Genomic DNA, 16499 nt, shown 5'->3' with positions numbered 1-16499 from the left:
GGATTCCTCTTGAGTCGGTATTTGCCAATATTCCATCAAGCTTGTATCTGGAAATCAGAAGAATCCATGGAAATTCCAAACATTTAGTATTAGAACCCAGTGTGGAGTAGATTTGTAGATTTTGTGTGGTATTTACATTTTGCTGTAAAGGTAATCTTTCAGCTCAGTGTTGTGTTAGGTGTATTTGCCATCATTTCCAAAACATTGGATATTGCAGACCTCAAGGTCAGACTCCGGCCTCTATCAAGCTAGTGAGAAAACAAATAATGAGTACGATCACATATCCTAATGTATGTCCTTCATTAGCTTAATACTTAATTTAAGGTTATGGGTGTGCATTGCATAAACAGGGATGTACCTTGGGTGAAGATAGAACTGGGAACTTCAGTTTCCCAGTTAGAAAATACTCAGAAGGGTATGACTACAAAGAAAGGGTGATGAACAGATTAACTAAAATACAAAACAGGTCTATTTTTAGAGGAAAAAGCTGGTTAAGAGCAAGAAATAAAGCTGTGTGTTAACCACTGTTCTGTGCAGCAGCCTACTTTCTGAACAAGATTCAAAATTTTTTAAATGTCATTTCCAGTAAACAAACGAAAAGGAGAATGAAATAATTGTTACTCTGGATCTGATGCAGCACAAAAAGAACACAATAAGATAAAGAACATAATAATAAAATCACAATAAATATTAATATATAATAGCTTATATACATAGATTGATTGTATGTCCATAAAGTGACACGAGGTACAGGAATGTCTATATATGAGGTCATGGTGTTGGATCATTCAGGAGCAAAATGTCCATGATGCTTATATCCAGAAGTTACCACAACAATAGAAAACAATGCAGGATGTTCACATTCTAAGTCTATGACACAAATATATAATAATATCAAATATAATATATGCAGTAAACAAAAATTTCTACTGTCAACCCCTACATCTTTCCTTAAAGCTTGAAAATCTTAAATATTTACAAGGAGTCAGGAACTGAAGGTTCCTAAACATTGGGTAAAACAGGTAACAGCTGAAACATTTTGAAAGTAGAAGGCTGCAGGATGGACTTTCTAAAATCCTGAAGGGATTTTGATGCAATTCAAGTAGACAGAGATTATGGGAGTACAAAATAAACATTAGATAGCCTCATTAAATTGGATAAGAAACTCAGGATAAATGACATGAATTATTGAAGTAAAATGATAATTTAATGATAGTTTGTTGTCACCATATTAGCATAGCAGTTAATATGATGGTATTACAGTTCGGGGTATTCTGGAGCTGAATTCCAGCGCTGTTCTGTACGGAGTCACTGTGGAATGTGTGAGTTTTCCCCAGTGCTCTACTTTCCTCCCACAGTCCAAAGGCATACCGACTAGGTTAACCTGTCATTGTAAGATGACCCATAATTAGATTAGATTTAATCGGGGTTGTGCGGTTGCTGGGGCAATGTGGTTTGAAGGGCCGGAAGGGCCTACTCCATGCTGTATTGCTTGTGTAGCTGGATCCTGGACTTCCTGTCAGATCGCCGGCAGGTGGTAAGAGTGGACTCCCTCACCTCCACCCCTCTGATTCTCAACACAGGAGCCCCTCAGGGCTGTGTACTAAGTCCCCTCCTTTTACTCCCTGTATACCCATGACTGTGTCGCCACCCACAGCTCTAATCTACTAATTAAATTTGCCGACGACACTACATTAAGTAGCCTAATCTCAAACAATAACAAGGTGGCCTACAGAGAAGAAGTCATCACCCTGACACAGTGGTGTGAAGAAAACAACCTCTCCCTCAATGTCGCAAAAACAAAAAAGTTAGTTGTGGATTACGGGAGGAATGGAGACAGGCTAACCTCTATTGACATCAATGGATCTGGGGCTGCTAATTCAACCTTAAATTGGTAAAGGTGACTTCTGTAATAAAATTGTATAGACCATTTGTTATAGACAGTATATTGACACATAGTAGCAAAGTAAAGAGAGATATACCCACTCATTACTATTCCTGTAACGAAAACAAAAAGTGTAATATTCAGAGCTTCCTGTGAAATATCCTAAGAAGCGTAAATAGTTGAAACTCAGAACAGGAGTTAATTGATCTGTGATGAATCTACCTGTAGCTCCATTCAGTCTCTCTAGAGTAGTTGGAGCTGAAGATGGACTAGGTATGGAGCATCCAGGAGGCAGAGAACATAGTAGACAGTATTGCAAGTGAGCTGGTCTTTCTGCAGATTCAGGAAGAGATGGGTGAGCACCAGGAAGGACAGGCAGGTAGTGCACCCCTCTGTAACAACTGTGCCTTGTGTTGGATACTGTTGGGAGAGCGTGTCCTTCCAGAAGTAGAACTGGAGCAACAGCTCAATGACGTATGTAGAAGGAAGGGTGAAGTCCTGCAACATTAGTCCAGGGAGCTAGATAGCTATTTTAGCAAGTAAGACTTCATATGTTGTAATCTCTGTATTGCTGCCAGTGCTGTGACCTGGTCAGTATTGGACTAGAAAGATGAGTCGGATGATTGTGCCTAAAGAGATGGTGCAGGAAGATGGCCTTTAGGTTTCAGGACCATTGGGTGGATATTATCACCTGGTGGAAAAATAATATGACCAGCAGCAGCAATTGTATGCACAATCAAGATAATTGAAAGCTAATCTGCATCTATTTTATCCAAAGAGTAATGTAGTTGAATTCAAAACTGGTATCAACATTGAAATCTACAATATTGTTGCCAGCACTTCGACGTGGTTGAAGGACAGAATATCCAACTCGATATCGCAAGGAATAAAATTCCAGAGAAATAGGCCCCTTGACCCACAATGTTGTGCCAGCCTAACTAAACTAATAATTAAATGCCTAACCAAATTAATCCAGTCTTCCTGAACAAATTCCATAGCCCTGCATTCTCTGCACATTCATAAGACCATTACATCCTGGAGCAGAATTAGACCTATCAAGTTTGCTTTACCTTTTCTTCATGGCTGATCTATATTTCTGCTTAGCCCCAATCTCCTGCCTTCTCCCCATCTCTCTTCATGCCCTGACCAATCAAGAATCTATCAACCTTTGCCTTAAATATACATAAAGACTTGGGCTTCCACAGCTGCCTGTGGCAAAGAATTTCACAGATTCACCACCCTCTAGCTAAAGAGAGCCCTCCTCATCTCCATTCAAAAAGGACATCCCTCTATTCTGAGGCTGTGTCCTTTCGTCTTAGACTCTCCCACCATAGGAAACATCCTCTGCACACCCATTCTATCAAGGCCTTTCACCATTCAATAGGTTTCAATAAGGTCACTCCTGAGTTCCAGTGAACACAGGCTCAGAGCCATCAAAACGCTCTTCATATGACAAGCCGTTCAATCCTGGAACCATTTTCGTGAATCTTCTTTGACCCCTCTCCAGTTTCAGCATATCCCTTCTAAGATAAGGGGCCTGAACCTGCTTCCAGTACTCCAACTGAGGCCTCACCAGTGCTTTATCAAGTTTCAACATTACATCACTACCTCACTCTTTCTTACTAAACAATATTTCTGTTTTTGCATGTTTTTGATCTATTCAATATACTTAATTGATTTACTTGTTTATTTATTATTATTTTTATTTTATTTATTAGTATTATATTTTCTCTGCTAGATTATGCAGATATCCCACCTCTCCCAGAAGTTCCGGAAGTCTCCCGCATATTAATAGTGGCTCCTTGATGCCCGCAAATTATGTACAATGTCCCAGAAATTGATTTTTTTTGAGAGCGAGCGTGAGAGAATGCGCGAGAAAGACCGAGAGAGCGAGCGGAAGAGCAAGAAAGCAAGCGTGAGTGAGAGCGACCATGAGAGAGAGAGAGAGAGAAAAGCAAGCAAGTGCACGTGAGAGAGAGCACGAGTGAGAAAGCAAGCGCGAGCGAGAGAAAGAGTGAGAAAGCAAGAGCGAGAGAGAGTGAGTGCAAGAGCGAGAAAGCAAGCACGAGAGAGAGTGACCACGAGCAAGAGAGTGAGAGTAAGAGTGAGAGATTTCCAAAAAACAGTCAAGAGTGGCAGAGTGTTCCAAAAAAGAAAATATAAAACGTACGTCACCCCAAACTACACTAAAGTGTACCCCTGCCTAATAGGGGTCAAAAATAATGACAGTGTTTGCTGCACTGTTTGCAACAGTGACTTTTCTATTGCCCATGGTGGGTTAAGACTGTAAAAGACATGTTGAGGTGAGTTTTACAGGTGTCATTCGTTCATTAACATAGCTAACGTTATTTAAACTAGCTGGCTAGCTGCTAAGGAGCTACTCTATTGCAGACATCCAGCCACTCCTGGAAATTGATGATGCTACCTCCCTGAAATGAGTTTTTGCAGGGTGCAATGTCAGGATTATGTATTGCATTGAACTTCTGCTGCTAGGTTAACAAATTTCACGTCACATGCCGGTGATAATAAACCTGATTCTAATTCTGATTCTGACATCCTTGCTTTTATATTCTGGTCCTCCTGAAATGAATGCTGACTTTGCATTTGCCTTTCTCACCAGACTCAACCTGCAAATCAACCTTTAGGGAATCCTGCACAAGGACTCCCAAGTCCCTTTGCATCTCAATTTTTTGTATTTTCTCTCCATTTAGAAAATAGTCAACTCTTTCATTTCTTCTACCAAAATGCATGACAAAACACTTCCTGACACTGTATTCCATCTGCCATTTCTTTGCCCATTCGACTATTCTGTCCAAGTCCTTCTGTAGCCTCTCTACTTCCTCACCTATCCACCTATCTTCGTATCATCTGCAAACTTTGCAACAACACAAATTCTTGACATATAATGTAAAAAGAATCGGTCCCAACACAGACCCCTGTGGAACACCACTAGTCACCAGCAGCCAGTCAGAAAAGGCTCCCTTTATTCCTACTCTTTGCCTCCTGCCAATCAGCCACTGCTTTATCCATGCTATAATGTTTCCTGTAATACCATTGGCTTGTAGCTTGTTAAGCAGCCTCACTTTGTCAAAGACCTTCTGAAAATCCAAGTACACAACAGCAACTGATTCTCCTTTGCCTATCCTGTTTGTTACTTTTTCAAAGTATTCCAATAGATATGTCAGGCAAGGTTTTCCCTTGAAATCATGCTGACAATGGCTTGTTTTATCATGTGCCTCCAAATACCCTGAGACTGTATCCTTAATAATCGACTCCAACATCAGACTAACTGGCTAATAGTTTTCTTTCTTCTGCCTCTCTTCCTTCTTGAAGAGTGAAATGACATTTGCTATCTCCCAGTCTTCCGGAAACATACCAGAATCCAGTGATTCTTGAAAGATCATTACTCGTGCTTCCACAATCTCCTCAACCACCTCTTTCGGAATTCTGGTGTGTACACCATCTGGTCCAGGTGACTGATCTACCTTCAGACCTTTCCGTTTCTCATGAAACTTACCTCTAGTTATGGTAACTTCACATACTTATGACCTCTGACACCTGGAACTTCCACCACACTGCTGGTGTTTTTCACAGTGAAGACTGATCCAAAATACTTATTCAGTTCGTCCACTATTTCGTTGTCCCCCATTACAGCATCTTTCCAGTGGTCTAATATCCACTCTCACCTCTCTTTTACACTTTATTTATCTGAAGAATCTTTTGGTATCCTCTTTAATATTATTGGCTAGCTTATTTTCATATTCCGTCATTACCTTTTTAATGACTTGTTTAGTTGCCTTCTGTTGGTTTTTAAAAACTTCCCAATCCTCTAACCTCCTACTAATCTTTACTCTATTGCATTCCCTCTCTTTGGCTTTTATATTGGCTTTGACTTTTCTTGTTAGCCATGGTTGTGTCGTCACTCCTTCAGAATACCTCTTCCTCTTTGGGATGTATAAATCCTGTGCCTTCCAAATTGCTTCCAGAAATTCCAGCTATTGCTGCTCTGCTGTCATCTCTGTCATTGTTCTTTTCCAGTCAATTCTGGCTAACTCCTCTCTCGTGCCTTTGTAATTCCCTTTCCTCCACTGTAATATTGATACATCTGACTTTAGCTGCTGCTTCTCAAATTTTAGTGTGAATTCAATCATAATATGATAATTTCCCCTGAGGGGTATTTTACCTTCAGCTCTCTAATCAAGTCTAGTTCATTGCACAACACCCAATCCGGAATAGCTGATCCTCTAGAGGGCTCAACCATGAGTTGAGTTGAACTCAACTTGTAGGCACTCTAGGAATTCCCCCTTCTCCAATCCAGCACCAACATGATTTTCCCAATCTACCTGTATAATTGAAGCCCCCCCCATGACTATTGTAACATTGCCCTTTTAGCATGCATTTTCTATCTCCTGTTGTAATTTATCGGCAACATCTTTCTACTGTTTGGGGGGGGGGGGGTTCTGTATAAGCTCCCATCTCTCCACAATGATTCAACACCTTCTGACCCTATGTCACCTCTTTCTAACGACTTGATTTTATTTTTTTACCAACAGAGCAAGGCCGCCCACCCCTGCCTTTCTTCCTATCCTTCCGATACAAAGTGCATTCTTGGTCATTAAGCTCCAGCTATAATCTTTCAGCCATGATTCAGTGATGCCTACAACATCATACCTGTCAATCTGCAACTGTGCTGCAAGTTCATCTACCTTATTCTGTATACTGTATGTATTCAGATACAACACCTTCAGTCCTGTATTCACCCGTTTCGATTTTGTTGCACCATGCTCAACCTTTTGATTCCTAACTTTGTCTGAGGTCTTACCAACATCTGCCTCCACCTCTCTCCACTAACTGTTCTGGCATTCTGGTTCCTATCCCCTGCAACTCTCATTTAAACCCCGCCATGCAGCATTAACAAACCTGCCCACGAGCATTTTAGTCCCCCTTCAGTTCAGGTGCAAATTGTCCCTTCTGTACCGGTCCCACCTTCCTTCGAAGAGAGACCAATGTTCCAAAAATCTTATGCCCTCCCACCTACACCAATTCCTTAAACATGTATTAAACTGTATAGCCTTCCTAGTTATAGCCTCACTAGCACGTGGCATTGGTAGCAATCCTAAGATCACAGGATTGACCCTGGAGGTTCTGCCCTTTAACTTGGCACCCAATTCCCCGAGCTCTCTATGCAGAACCCTGATACTCATCCTACCCCTGTCATTGGTACCTACATGGACCACGATTTCTGGCTGTTCACTCTTCCACTTAAGAATGCTGATGACTCAGTCTGAGATATCCTTGACCCTGGCACCTGGGAGGCAACATACCATCTGGGAATCTCATTCTCACCCACAGAACCTCCTGTCTGTTCCCCTTACTAATGAATCCCCTATCACCACACCGTGCCTCTTCTTCCCCCCTCCCTTGGGTTTGCCTCCACCACCACCTGATAGCACATTAGAAGCACCCACCACTCTTTGTGTGTTTGAAACAAAACTTGCCTCTTCTCATCTTAAGTGCATGTCCTGGGAAAATGATACCAGCTGACTTCTCTATCTACGCCTCTCATAATCTTATAAACTTCTATCAGGTCTCACTTCAATCTCTGCTGCTCCAGAGAAAACAACCCAAATTTGTTGAACCTCTCCTTGCACGTGTCCTTTAACCCTAGCTGTATCTGGCAAACCTCGTCTGCACCTTCTTCATAGTCTCCATTACCTTCTTGTAATAGGGTGATCATACTTGAATGCAGTATTCCAGATGTGGCCTAACCAAGGTTTTATAAACCTGCCACATAACTTTCTGACTCCCAAACTAAGTGCTTCGACTAACAATGGCAAGCACGCAATTTGTCTACTTGACCACCTTATCAACTTGTGCAGCGATTTTCATGGAGACACAAAATAGTCTGCAGATGCTGGGGTCAAAAGAACACTCACAACATGCTGGAGTAACTCAGCAGGTCGAGCAGCATCCATGGAAAAGATCGGTCAACGTTTCAGGCCAGAACCCTTCATCAGGACTGAAGAGGGAAGGGGCAGAGGCCCTATAAAGAAGGTGGGTGGACGGTGGGAAGGAGAAGGCTGGTAGGTGCCAGATGAAAACCAGTAAAGGGAAGCAGGGAAGCACTCCTTCCCCTATCCCTATTTCATTCTGCCCCCTCCCCCAGCTGCCTATCACCTCCCTCATGGTTCCACCTCCTTCTACTACCCATTGTGCTTTCCCCTATTCCTTCTTCACCTTTCCTGCCTTTCCCCTCCCCCACCCCTTTATCCTTCCCCTTACTGGTTTTTCACCTGGCACCTACCAGCCTTCTCCTTCCCACCTTCTTTATAGGGCCTCTGCCTCTTCCCTCTTCAGTCCTGACGAAGGGTTCCGGGCCGAAACGTTGACCGATCGTTTCCACGGATGCTGCCCAACCTGCTGAGTTCCTCCAGCGTTTTGTGATTTTCATGGAAATATGGTCATGGACTTGAACTCCAACATCCCTCTGTACATCAGTGCTGTAATTCATCCTAATTCATCCATTTACATTTGATCTCCGAAACTGCAGCACCTCATACTTATCTAGATTAAACTCAGTCTGCCACAATTGCATTTGTTCATTATTGAGGGAGGATATCCAAGAAGGCTCTGGCAACAAAGTAGAGATTAGAAACAAAAAAGGTGTTATCATTTTTGCCTGCCTTCCAGTAGTAAATAGGAGGCAGGGGAACAGATATTTAGGCAGATATTAGAGAGAAGCAATAAAGATACCTGATTGAATTCTTTATATCAATGATGGCAAAACAGCAGATGTGAATTGCATGGAATTAAGTAAGGCCTTTGACAAGGTACCATAAGGGAAACTGGTTCAGAGTACCATCAAACTGAAGCTTCAGTATAAGTGATCCACAACTAATTCTGTAATCAAAGTTTCTTAATTTAATTTACCTGTCCATTTGAATCAAGAATTAATGCCCATTGAAAATTTAAGCTTGATTCCAATGTCTTAATTTCAATGACTGTTAAATTCAATTCCCTCCCAAAGCTGGACTTTGCCAGAAAAAATCCCTGCTGGAAATGAACTTACTCTGGATAAAACAGACAAGGATAAATAGCTAAAGGTTCTTTGTTATCCATCTTTGCCTTGTAGGATTCGGGAAGTGCATTCACTGAAGAGTCTGAACCAGAGTTTGCGGAAAGAATAAAGGTGTCTCAGTGTCACAAAGTATGACCAATGACCAACTTGGCCAGCAAGATTAGGAGAGGAAGAAACAGCAAATTGCCAGAAACTAATGATCAATTTATTCTGCTCCACCATTAGTTCTGCAAAAACAACATTTCCCCTCAAGTCTCCCCAGACTTTTCATGAAATTACTGGATTTGTAAATTAGTTAAAAGTTATCTCACAATTATTGATGTAAGTAAGCTTTTAAAGGACTGGAAGTTACGAACTTCTGATGGCCTAATCAAACCTCTTGCCCTGGAAGTAAATTATAATTGAGTAAAATCTCATTTCTTTAGGTTGTGAATTATTTTGCAAACCTTGAAGTTTTTTTTTCATTTTTCCTCTCCCTCTCTGTTCTTCCCCTCTGTCCTTATTTCCATCTTGTTATTTTATGGTCTAATCTGATTTGATATCCTTTTTTAGTCCTTCCCCTACTTATTCCTAAATCCTTTACTCTCAATGGTTAAGTGGTCAAGGGTTTTTTTTTGTTATTCACCATATTCCTCGTGTCCCTTTGGCTGTTGCAGTACAGCTTTTAGCTGGAATTGCCCATAAACATTTTCCAACTGAACCTCAGAATTATTTGCCGAACTGGTGGGGTTGATGCAACATATCCTGCAGCATAGTGCCACCTTTTTTTCATGGATCAGATTCTTCAAAGACTTCCATCCAATCAAATCCAGTTTTACTGTTGAGGAAGAAAGCAATGTTCAAGACAGAATTTTGGATAACTTATTTCCTTATAAGCCTGAGGACACTGTTAATTTCAACTGAATTGGCTCATTTTTTAAACAAGCAAAGCCAAAGTAAAATGTTGGCTTAACTTCAGTGGGAATTGTTCAAATTAGAATATGCTAACAGAGAATTTACATCATGGTTTGCACTAATTAAACAAAGGGACAACAAATAGCAAATACTTCTCCCTGGGAATTTGCATGGGAGATTTCTCACGGGAATTCAGTCAGAACCCAATAAGAACAAGGTCAAAGGTTAAAGTGAGCATGGGTTTCGTCCAGGTGCTCCGGTTATCTCCACATACTGGTTGGGGTTTGTAAGTAATGGACATGTTATGATGGTGCTGGAAGCATAGCAACATTTGCGGGCTGCCCCCAGTACATACTCGGACTGTGTTGATTGTTGATACAAACAATGCATTTCACTATATGTTTTGATGTACCTGTGACACCAGCTGATCTTAAAAAAAACTCTTTAAAATCAGTGGTTTACAGCACTGCTTGGGTTTTCCAGCAATCAGTGTCTTTTTCCTGTGGAAGCAGTTGCAACCAATATAGTCCGAAGTACCATTGGTTGCCAGTGGCACACTCCTGAACGGAAAATGGTCATGATTACATCATCATTGTTATTGCACACGCTCATGGACTTCAGTTCATTGTGCTTGTGCCATTGCCATAGAGAGTTCTGATGAGCAGATTGCCAAGCCATCTAAATTGTTGGTGCTGGGTGTGGTGGGGGGAGGGGGTTGCAGGAGGCAAATCCAGGACCTGCATGCGATGAATTAATGATAGACTGTCTCTCAACGGACTCACGTCAAGCTGTGATTGATTACTTGGCAGATGGTTGACACTGAATACAGACATCCCAATGGGTTTACACTGTATCATTAGTAAGTGGCGTACAACAATTTCAACATATTTCAAGAAATGATAGAATTTAATGATGTACAGCTTATGCACCAATTTCAATCACATGCATTGTATGTTTGCTTTAACGTTTTAGAGACTATTTAGTCTTTCTGTAGTGCCTTGCATGCAAGTCATTGAAACTGCTTCACTTGAATTGATCAATAGTTTTATCAAAGAAAATGAACAACATTGAGTTGACAGACTTGTGTTTTCAAATTACTGTTTGCAAGTGATGGACAATTAAAGCCAAAAATATAAATTCTTACAAAGAAGCTGTTTTTTTATGCTAGTTTCTCCTTTACTCTTTGCCCTATGTCATCTTTCTAAAAACAAAAATTATATACTTCCAATGAATTTTATGAATGTTGAAAGTAGTTATAGGTTTGTTATACTATAAAATAGATAAATATTAAATATCAATTTACTTATTTATAATGTACACATTAGAAATCTTTGAATGAAGTACATTCTCTCTCCATAATCAGAATCAGAATCAGGTTTATTATCACTGGCATGTGACGTGAAATTTATTAACTTAGCAGCGGTTCGATGCAATACATAATATAGAAGAAAAAATAACAAATAATTCTTCAGTATACTTCATACAGTATACGTATATTGAATAGATTAAAAATTGTGCAAAAAACGGAAGTACTACATTTTTTTTAGAAAGTGAGGTAGTGTCCAAGGGTTCAATGTCCATTTAGGAATCAGATGGCAGAGGGGAAGAAGTTGTCCCTGAATTGCTGAGTGTGTGCCTTCAGGTTTCTGTACCTCCTCCCTGATGGTAACAGTGAGAACATGCCCTGGGTGCTGGTGCTCCTTAATAATGGACGCTGCCTTTCTGAGACACTGCTCCTGGAAGATGTCCTGGGTACTTTGTAGCTAGTACCCAAGATGGAGCTGACTAAATTTACAGCCCTCTGCAGCTTCTTACGGTTCTGTGCAGTAGCCGCCCCCCCCCCATACCAGCCTGTGATGCAGCCTGTCAGAATGCTCTCCACGGTACATCTATAGAAGTTTTTGAATGTATTTGTTGACACACCGAATCTCTTCAAACTCCGAATAAAGTATAGCCACAGTTTTGCCTTCTTTATAGCTGCATCGATGTGTTGGGACCAGGTTAGATCCTCAGAGATCTTGACACTCAGGAACTTGAAACTGCTCTCTCTCTCTACTTCTGATCTCTCTATGAGGATTGATATGTGTTCCTTCATCTTACCCTTTCTGAAGTCCACAATCAGCTCCTTCTGTATCTGCATCTTAAAAACGTCAGCTTGCCTGATCTTAAACCTTTTTAGTACTGAGTGTAACACTTGGAGATGAGAAGAGTTGATATCAATGTTGGGTGCAACCCCTTTAAAGTTTTCTTGCTCTTAAAAACACACAGTACCTTGGAGAACTAGAGATAAGTTTCTTGGGAAACTGAAAAGGTGTAAAGGTAGATAAGTCTCCTGAGCCAGATGATATACACACCAGAGTTCTGAAAGAGGTGGGGGAAGAGATCGTGAAGGCATTAGTAATGATCTTTCAAGAATCATTAGATTCTGGAATGGTTCCGGAAGACTGGAAAATTGGTAATGTCACTCCTCTCTTCAAGAAGGGAGAAAAGCAAAAGAAAGGAAACTATAGGCCAGTTAGTCTGACCTTGGTGGTTGGGAAGATTTTGAAGTCTATTATTAAGAATGGGTCCCAGGGTACTTGGAGGCACATGATAAAATAGGCCACAGTCAGCATGGTTTCCTGAAGGGAAAATCTTCCCTGTCAAATTTGTTGGAATTCCTTGAAGAAGTAACTAACAGGATAGCCAAAGGAGGATCGATTGATGTTGTGTACTTGGATTTTTAGAAGGCCTTTGACAAGGTGCCACACATGAGGCTGCTTAACAAGCTACAAGCTCATGGTATTACAGGAAAGATACATGGACATGAAAGTTACATAGATAAAGCAGTGGCTGATTGGCAGGATGCAAAGAGTGGGAATAAAGAGAGCTTTTTCTGACCGGCTGCCAGTAACTAGTGGTGTTCCACAGGGGTCAATGTTGGGACCAATTCTTTCTACATTATATGTCAATGATTTGAGTTGTTGCAAAGTTTATAGATGATATAAAGTTCAGTGGACGAGCAGGCTGCAGGAGGACTTAAACAGATTAGTGGGATGGGCAAAAATGTGGCAGATGGAATACCGTGTATTCCATCTTTGATTGGAGAAATGAAAGGGTTAACTATTTTCTGAATGGAGAGAAAATACAAAAAACTAAGGTGCAAAGGGAATTTGGGAGTCCTGTGCTGGATTCCCTAAAGGTTAATTTGCAGGTGAGTCTGGGGTGAGGAAGGAAAATGCAAATGTTAGCATTCATTTCAAGAGGACTAGAATATCAAAGCGAGTATGTAATGTTGAAATTTTATAAAATACTGGTGAGACCTGACTTGGAGTATAGTGTGCAATTTTGGGCCCCTTATCTTAGAAAGGACGTGCTGAAACTGGAAAGGGGTTAAAAGAAGTTCACAAAAATGATTCCAGAATTGAATGGCTTTTTTCATATGAAGAGCATTTGAAGGCTCCTGGCCTGTATTCACCAGAATTCAGAAGAATGAGGGGTGACCTCATTGAAACCTATCAAATGGTGAAAGACCTTGACAGAGTGGATGTACAGAGGATGTTTCCTATGTTGGGAGAGTCTAAGATGAGAGGACACAGCCTCAGAATAGAGGGGTATCCTTTTAGAACATAGATGAGGAGGAATTTCTTTAGCCACAGGCAGCTGTGGAGGCCAAGTCTTTATGTATATTTAAGGAAGTGGTTGATAGATTCTTAATTGGCCAGGGCATGAAGTGATATGGGGAGAAGGCAGAAAATTAGGGCTGAGAGGATAAATGGATCAGCCATGAAGAAATGGCAGAGCATACTCGATGGGTCAAATGGCCTCACTCTGCTCCTTTATCTTATGGTCCTATGGAACAGCAAAATGAAGAAATAATAAAAACATGCAGATTCACTTAAAGTTTTTTGCGTAATGAGAATCAGTAAGTAATTTCTTGAATTTAGTGATTCATTATATTGTTTTCAGTGCCCCATGGTAGAAAAAGAAATGCAGCCAAGAACTGTACAGTATATTCTTGTTGAAAATCGCAAATGTGAGGGTATATTTGTGAAGGAGACTCAAAGTTATTTCAACTGTGCCAGTGAAGTCTAAATGGAGATCTAATGAGTTTTAAAAATGCAAAAGATTTGAATCGAGTGGTATTTGTCTCATTGGTGGGCCAGTGATGAAAATGCTATCAGTTTTAAACGTGACTGATGATAAGGTGAGAAAATTCTACATTATTTCACCATTTGATGGGTTTCAGTGAGGCCACCCCTCATTCTTCTGAATTCTAGTGAATACAGGCCAAGAGCCATCAAATGCTCTTTGATATGGAAACCATAGAAAGAGTGCAGAGGAGATTTACAAGGATGTTGCCTGGATTGAGGAGCCTGCCTTATGAGAATAGGTTGAGTGAACTCTGCCTTTTCTCCTTGGAGCAACGGAGGATGAGAGGTGACCTGATAGAGGTGTATAAGATGATGAGAGGCATTGATCATGGATGGTCAGAGGCTTTTTCCCAGGGCTGAAATGGCTAACATGAGAGGGCACAGTTTTAAGGTGTTTGGAAGTAGGTACAGAGGAGATATCAGAGGTAAGTTTTTTACGCAGAGAGTAGTGAATGTGTGGAGTAGGCTGCCGACGATGGTGGTGGAGGTGGATACAATAGGGTCTTTGACAGACTGCTGGACAAGTACATGGAGCTCAGAAAAATAGAGGGCTATTGGTAACCCTAGGTAATTTCTAAGATGAGGGCATGTTCAGCACTGCATTGTGGGCTGAAGGGCCTGTATTGTCCTGTAGGTTTTCTATGTTTCTGTCTATTTATTTATTGATTGATTGAAATACAGTAGGGTGTAGGCTCTTTCGGCCCTTTGAGCTGCGCCACCCAGCGACCTCTGATACAGCCCTAGCCTAATCACGGGACAATTCACAATGACCAGTTAACCTACCAACCGGTATGTCTTTGGATTGTGGGAGGAAACCCAGGGAGAATGTACAAACTGCTCAGGGATATTGGTGGGAACTGAATCTGGGCCGCTGGTACTGGAAAGTGTTGTGTTAATCACTATGCTATCATGCTGCCCAAATTATTGCAACTTGGATTATATTTATCACATGGAACATTTAAAGGAAATGTCAGTGAGCATTTGAGTAGGAGAATAGAGAGTATTGTTGAAAATGAGCAGATTATTCTAATTTTCGTCCATTATCTGATCAGTAATAAAAGTTAAGTCACTTTAAATGAAGCATGAAGAATTTCAAGTATTTGTTTCAACAGCTGATGTGGAGGAGTTTTGTGGATCAGTTCAGAGGTAGATTGAGAATCTGTTTGCTGAATTGAATCTGAGTGGGTTGAATGTGTAGCTCGGGTTACAATTGTAAGTTAAACATGCTAGAGCCTGCATTCAGTGCTGAAATCCATTTGTACAGTGAATAGTCTGATGAAATATTGGGGAAGGGTGGGAAGGGAGGAAAGCAGAGAAACCTGCCTAATTCTAGATCATAGGTGACTGCAAACTCTGCTAGACGAGTCAGGAAAGATTATATAGTTTCAAGTGGAGACATATAAATTGAACATTGGATGACAGCAACTTAGGTTTATAATGGATTTTTAATATAGCAAATATCTTAGAGTGGTTAACGTCCAAAAATAATGTTTTACAAGATACGTTATGGTGTAAAAGAAATATTTCAGGGCTATATTCCACCCTTCAAGCATGAATTCTATTTATAAACTGCTGCAGTTTATGTCATTTGAGTCCTTCAATTAAACTACAAACTTGTGATTTACTCTCTGGGAATGCCATGGATGAACCACCAACTTTCAAGTTGCAATTGTGGTTGAAGAATTTTTTAAATTTATAATGTCAAGCATTCTAATTGGTACAATCCCCTTTGTAAGCATCAAATTTGTTTGATCATTCAATAACCCATTATGTGTGAGCAGTTCATATTCATTGATGGTACATGTCCTTACTCCATTGTGGAGTAAGAAAATTTACCAAATGTAATGAATTTAGAAATACGAGAAAGAAGGCAGGACCACATGGGTAGTAATCTCAGAATTATTTCCAGTGTTGTGTGTGAGTGAGTATAGTAATAGGAGAATATATCAGATCAACATGACAGTGAAAGATTTAGATTCCTGGGACACTGGAACTGGGGGGTTTTGGGAAAATGAGTTTGTACAACTGGGCAGCTTTCACCAATGTCTATGCAGTGGTGTTAGCTCAGGATTCTGGGGAGAAGTTAATCTAATAAGGGCAAAGAAGGAGAGAGAAAAAGGATGTAAATGAAAGAAGCAATAGTGGAATGAAAAGGCAATAGATGATGATATCAAATGTGAAAGGTAAATGGGGCCAGAGTGCAAAAATACTGAGATAGCACAGAAACAGTCTCTTAGGCCCAACTCATTCATGCCAAAGAAATTGCCCATTTGAGCTAGTCCTATTTCCATGTGTTGGGCCCATATCTCTCTGATCCTTTCTTCTCATAGTCATAGTCATACTTTATTGATCCCGGGGGGAAATTGGTTTTTGTTACAGTTGCACCATAAATAATAAATAGTAATAACCATAAATAGTTAAATAGTAATATGTAAATTGTGCCAGGAAATAAGTCCAGGACCAGCCTATTGGCTCAGGGTGTCTGACCCTCCAAGGGAGGAGTTGTAAA

At 40.6% G+C, this 16499-nt stretch overlaps 1 protein-coding gene across 3 annotated transcripts in view; it reads left to right on the top strand.

The window, feature by feature from the left end:
* The window catches only part of pcyt1ba (phosphate cytidylyltransferase 1B, choline a), an 82314-nt gene that overhangs the window by 22846 nt on the left and 42969 nt on the right, over nucleotides 1-16499 (top strand). The gene's annotated exons all lie outside the window — the stretch shown is intronic.

This window comes from Mobula hypostoma, chromosome 6 (genome assembly GCF_963921235.1).
Source record: "Mobula hypostoma chromosome 6, sMobHyp1.1, whole genome shotgun sequence".
Taxonomy (NCBI): domain Eukaryota; kingdom Metazoa; phylum Chordata; class Chondrichthyes; order Myliobatiformes; family Myliobatidae; genus Mobula; species Mobula hypostoma.
The sequence above is the reverse complement of the archived record's forward strand: the minus strand, read 5'-3'. Positions and strand labels throughout refer to the sequence as shown.